Genomic DNA, 5,220 nt, shown 5'->3' with positions numbered 1-5,220 from the left:
ATCTTCCTTTTAAACATGTAAGCAGGACATTAAGGTTGACTCAGATCATATTGCTAAAAATCGTCAGTAAAACTTTCTTACAACATGATACCAAAAGGAAAAATCTTCCTGCATTGCAGTCACATGAGGGGAAAGCAATAAAAACATAAGCAGTATAACATTACTGAACACAAAATGAAAAACTGCAAAGAATTGCAGAAGTGCTGTCTTTGACTTCTCAATGAAACAGATGGTTTTTGAAAGCAAGAACTTTAGAGAGTTTAGCTCCATCCAGTTCCATGAAAACCTTCTGGAAAACGTCAAAGGTGTAGCGGAGGTCAGCAGGGTAGGCAAGGTTTAATGCATACATGAGTCCAAATAGCATTATCACAGCAAATGCTACATTATCCAAATTCTTCGCCACCCTGATGCCTGCAAGGACAACTCTTGTTCTTCTGCTGAAGCTTGCTCTTTAAGAAGATAAGTTCGAACAGTGGTGTCTTCAACAGTCTCATTGATGGCACGTTCTTCCATGCCCTGTAAAAAAGAAGCCATGTTAGTCATTTCATGCCAAGTAAGTAATATGACACACTGTGGAAAGTCCGAAAAAAAGAAAAGAAAAAAGACAAGTACATACCACATACTCCCGGATAAGCATGCCAGGGTCTTCACCCATGTAGATACACACTCCCTTGACACGTCCAGCATCAACATCTTCACACTGAAATGAAATGTATGTAATTAGCATCTTCATTCAGCCCTTGTCCTTGATTTAAGTTTTAATAGTGTACTTTACATGAATGTTTTTAAAGTAAAGGCACACAAATTAATAATAGGTTTACTGGCAATTAATAATAAGTTGACAAAGTGAAGGTTAAAAAAAACAAGCAGATGTAAAAATACAAAATGAGAGAATTTATGATGGGAAAACATCTGAAATCTTCCACAATTATAAAGTTTCATCCAAAGAGGATCATATTAAGTGAATGTTGAGGCTTTATCACTTACATTATCCATTTGTGCCACAATTCTTTCCAGTATTAGTCCAAGCTCTCCTCTTCTGTTGACCAACTTCACCAGGTTGTCCAAGTGGAGATCCAGCTGAGCCAGGAACTTTGAGGGGGGATGGTGGCAATTCTCTTAAACTCAGTGTTGATCTGAAAACATGAGCACAGAGGAATGAGCTTCAAAGGTTTAATACCTGGAAGAAGGCTGCAATCACTCATGCTGAAGAAATGGGCTGTCAAACAACAACTGTGCCTTAACCATTTTAGGCTAATACCACAAGAACACCGTGTATGAGGCAAACCTTACCTCATGGAAATCAAATAGAGCAGGCAGCCTCCACCATTGGTGCATCACGAACAACTTCATGTCTTCTGTATGAAAAAGTCTTTTCCATCTTGAGTTTCACCAACTCTGTTACTCTTTTTATGTCCATGTCAATAGCTTTAAGAGTCCCTTTGTCTGCTACTTCTGAAACCGAGGTAAGGTTAAGAAACTCATTCCCAAACAAGGAATCCATAAACTGAAGTCTGAAACTGCCCTGAAGACCACACTGTCTCTTGACTTCAACGATGAGATCCTCAGTTGATTCAGGCGCTCCATTAGAGAGTGAGCCTTCGACAGGTTCCGTCAGCCAAGACAGTCTTTAGGACCATAGGACTCTGTAGGCAAAAAAGAATTACATATCAGACATACAGCTATCCATACCCAATAGTCAAAGTTATAAAGATCAGACATAAAAAAAGAAGAATTTATCTAATGAAATACATGCGACTGAACCTATTACACTTATCTGAACACCTTTTATTTCTATATGCCTTTTTAAAGTCACAATGTGGACTGATCCAATCTTATAGTCAACCAATGGATAAGTATCAAGGAGTTAACAGATTGAAACGAGAGTGAATATTCTTGTGGATACTGGGCTGAGCTCAAAAGCTCTGTTGTGCTCTCTGTACCAGCCACCAAGCTCTCTGACAATGTAGAATATGCTGTGGTACAATGCAGATATGGTTTTTCAGTATTCTGGCAATCCACCTGCTGCCCTTTGGGCCAGTACCATTCCCTTTCTATAAGTTATGCCCTTTAATGTCACACACTGTCCAAGGTTGACCTCTAGAATGTCAGGGAATATGTACCTAATGACTTTAGCCATCTCCTCTTTAAGCAAATCCACTAGAAAAGCTGATACAGCTGAGACCTCTAATTCAGACTTGCCAAGAGATGGGGAGCTTAGATGGTAAGCTGTCATCATCTGATGTTTTGACTTCTGTGATAATAAAGGTAAAAATTCCACCATCACAAAAAACATTAATTTTAATTGAAAAAAGGTATTCCAGTCCAGAAGAGTACCGATCTTTCTCTCATTTATACATAATGTTTTGAGAAGCAGCTCACATATGTTCTGCACAAAGTAGAAAAAAAAAGGGGAAAAAAAGGGTCCTAATTTTTGTTAGGACAATGTTGGAAAATTCACAATACATCACTTAATAAACTTATCTCCTTGTAGATATCTGCTGTATTATTTGGGCTTGACCAATAGAATAGTCAAGTAAGTGACACTTCACCTAAAACAATGACTAAATGGAAAAATTATTTGGCATTTATGGGCACAGGTTCTTAAACCCACGTCTAAGGTGGCAGGATCCTTATTATAACTTGAGTGCGTGTCAGCAGCAAGAATTAAGGTATGGCACTGTGGCGCTCCCAGCTTCTTAAACTCTGACGGTTACAGCCTGACTAATTAGCCACTGTAGCCATAACTAGCACGAGTAACACAAACACTATTGCTCTCTCTCAGTGACGTTTTAACTTGCTAAGCCATCAAAAACGTCAGTCCTCTCTGTCACAGAAATAAATTCCATATCTGACCGACAACAGCTGCTTTCTCCCGACTATGTGCAATTTGTTACTATTTTTCAGCTTTAGCCACGAAGCTAATACCAACTTCAGCTAGCACTGTAAAAACAACATGTAGATGCATTACAGATTACTTTTCATATAGCATGCACTACAACAATTCTGTGAAAACGTACCCAACTAAAACAAATATATTTAAATTACTTACCTTCTCAGTATGCCTGACTCAGTGCCAAAGGTTGCATGTGGCTAAACAGTCTTCCAGAATCTGGCGGTCAATTGCGCTCTCCTTAAATTATGTTGTTGTCTTATTGGATAAGACTCTAGGTCTTATTATCCAATCATATTTAGTTGTTGTCTTTGAATATATTGCATCATTTCCGGTTGTGGTCAAACATGATTACAATGGTTTTAGTATTCTAATTTAGTCACTTTAAATCAATGCAAGAAAAATTAGTAGTCTCAGTATTGTTTATAATCAAGTAAATGGTACTTTATTCAATCATGTAAATAAGAGAAACATGAAAGGCTTGTGTAGAATTAACTAAATTCATTTGTGCAAATTCAAAAGCCTGCCAATTCCCATTTTTTCAGTGCAGTTTGGTGCCATTTACAATTAAGAAATACAGATAGTTTCTCTCTTTACTCTTAAAGTTAACAAATGTGTTTTTTATACTTATCAACCTAAAAAAATAAACATTTAGTCTGATTTGATGTTACAATTAAAAAAGTGTTTGTGTTTTGATCTGAAGAGTGTGTAAATATCTGGTTTCAACTGTATATTTGATGATTGTCAGCACAAAGAGGGAGAGAGAGGAACAGACAGGGAGAGAGTATGAGGACAGAACGGAGATGGAACAAGAGCAGGTGAGACACATGTTAGTCAAGTGGTTGTTTACCAAAAGTATCACCGTATCATAGGTACTCATGTATCTCGTACCTAGTGTTTCTTTTTAGGTTTGTTATTTTTCAAACTCTACATTTATTAAGTTTTGCAGGCTTGTTTGCACAACAAGGCTAAATAATTATATAAACTTTTCTGAATCTAAATAGTGGACTTTGGTAGAATTAAAAAATAAGTGTAGTGCAGGTCTATGATGATTTTTAGTGCTACTATCATCTAGTACTGATTCTGGTTCTGTTTTGGTTAAGTCCTAAGTAGTCCTGTTTTAATTCCGGATCAGTGCTGGGTCTGGTTGAATTGGGGTTTAGTCCCTGTGTCTTGATACAGCCCTGACTTTGTTCTGCCTTGCTGCTTAATTAAAAAACTAGTTTAAGGTGTCCTGCACATGTGAGATATATTTTTTCCCTATATGAAGTCATTCTTTTTTTTAACAAAACTCAAAACAGAGCCAATTAATCTTTCAGTCATTTCTACCCCCCCCCCCAAAAAAAAATCCCACATACATACTACCCTTTAGGGCTAAGCCCTGGGTGTTTCAAATGTCTGGCTCCGCCTCTGCATATACATATACAGTTAAGCCCATAATTATTCATACCCCTGACAAATTTTGACTTAAAGTTACTTTTGTTCAACAAGCAAGTTCTTTTTTGAGCAGCAATGACACAGGTGTCTCCCCAAAGATAATAAGACGATGTACAAGAGGCATCATTGTGGAAAAAAATATTTCTCAGGTTTTATTTATATTTTAGCAAAAAGTATAATGTCCAGAATTATTCATACCCTTCTCAATAATCAATAGAAAAGCCTTTATTGGCTATTACAGCAATCAAACGCTTCCTATAATTGCAGACCAGCTTTTTGCATGTCTCCACAGGCATTTTTGCCCATTCATCTTTAGCAATGAGCTCCAAATCTTTCAGGTTGGAGGGTCTTCTTGCCATCACCCTGATCTTTAGCTCCCTCTACAGATTCTCAATTGGATTCAAGTCAGGACTCTGGCTAGGCCACTGCAAAACGTTAATGTTGTTGTCTGCTAACCATTTCTTCACCACTTTTGCTGTAAGTTTTGGGTCATTGTCATGCTGAAATGTCCACTGGTTCCCAAGGCCAAGTTTTTCTGCAGACTGCCTGATGTTGTTGTTGAGAATCTTCATGTATTGCTCTTTTTTCATGGTGCTGTTTACTGTGATTAGGTTCCCTGGTCCATTGGCTGAAAAACACCCCCAAAGCATTTGGTTCCCACCACCATGTTTGACAGTGGGGATGGTGTTCTGTGGGTTGAAGGCTTCTCCTTTTTTATGCCAAATGAAGGCAACATCATTGTGACCAAATAATTCAATTTTTGTTTCATCTGACCATAACACTGAAGACCAGAAATCTTCTTCTTTGTCCAGATGAGCATTTGCAAAGGCCAAACGAGCTTTTGCATGCCTTATCTGGAGAAGTGGCGTTTTCCTTGGTCTGCATCCGTG

General features: G+C 37.9%; 1 long non-coding RNA gene across 1 annotated transcript; it reads right to left on the bottom strand.

The window, feature by feature from the left end:
* On the bottom strand, positions 1 to 3,432 carry LOC109201306 (uncharacterized). The gene is made up of 5 exons (XR_002061336.2): positions 3,053 to 3,432; positions 1,294 to 1,646; positions 988 to 1,136; positions 617 to 700; positions 1 to 516 (listed from the first exon to the last, which is right to left on the bottom strand). It is a non-coding gene; the product is annotated as an uncharacterized LOC109201306 (long non-coding RNA).
* Positions 3,433 to 5,220: the final 1,788 nt, after the last annotated feature.

Source organism: Oreochromis niloticus, linkage group LG3 (genome assembly GCF_001858045.2).
Source record: "Oreochromis niloticus isolate F11D_XX linkage group LG3, O_niloticus_UMD_NMBU, whole genome shotgun sequence".
Taxonomy (NCBI): Eukaryota; Metazoa; Chordata; class Actinopteri; order Cichliformes; family Cichlidae; genus Oreochromis; species Oreochromis niloticus.
Note: the sequence above shows the minus strand (reverse complement) of the source record. Positions and strands in the feature narration are given on the sequence as shown.